We start from the raw sequence: 594 nt of genomic DNA, 5'->3' as shown, positions 1-594 counted from the left end.
CATACATGTTTTGGTTTTGTATATATATAGTTATATATATACATATATGTTTTGGTTTGATAGTTTTCATGTTTTAATATGAAACAATTTAATATAATTGGAAAACATATTATTGTTTCATACTTATATGCATATATATGATTTTATCAATATTAATTTTATTTAGTTCAATGAAATCATGTTTTAGTGCATTATATGTGTATTTTGATAAAATATGACATTCATTGTTTATAGACTTCATAACAATAGTTTACATCTTTCTTCAAGTCTATAAAATCATTTTGTAAAGTTTCAAAACATGGTTTAGCCAAAATGTCAAAATTTATATGTTTATATTTTCATGTTTTGGACTATTTTGTAAAATAATGATATTTCTCATTTGGGAAGTCCTTTTAGAAAACCAGTTTTTGTAGCATGTGTATTATCATGTCTACAATCATTTGCCAAAGTTTCATAATTTTTGAAATTTATTTGATATTTTTAAACAGTGTTTTAAAATTAGCAAACTGTTTACAAACCTGAAAATTTCATATATCAGTTCACGGTCGATCGTCACGGTCGACCGCGCCCATGTTTTTCCCTGAGGATCCAGCA

The sequence above is a fragment of the Asparagus officinalis genome, chromosome 1 (assembly GCF_001876935.1).
Source record: "Asparagus officinalis chromosome 1, Aspof.V1, whole genome shotgun sequence".
Classification (NCBI taxonomy): Eukaryota; Viridiplantae; Streptophyta; class Magnoliopsida; order Asparagales; family Asparagaceae; genus Asparagus; species Asparagus officinalis.
Note: the sequence above shows the minus strand (reverse complement) of the source record.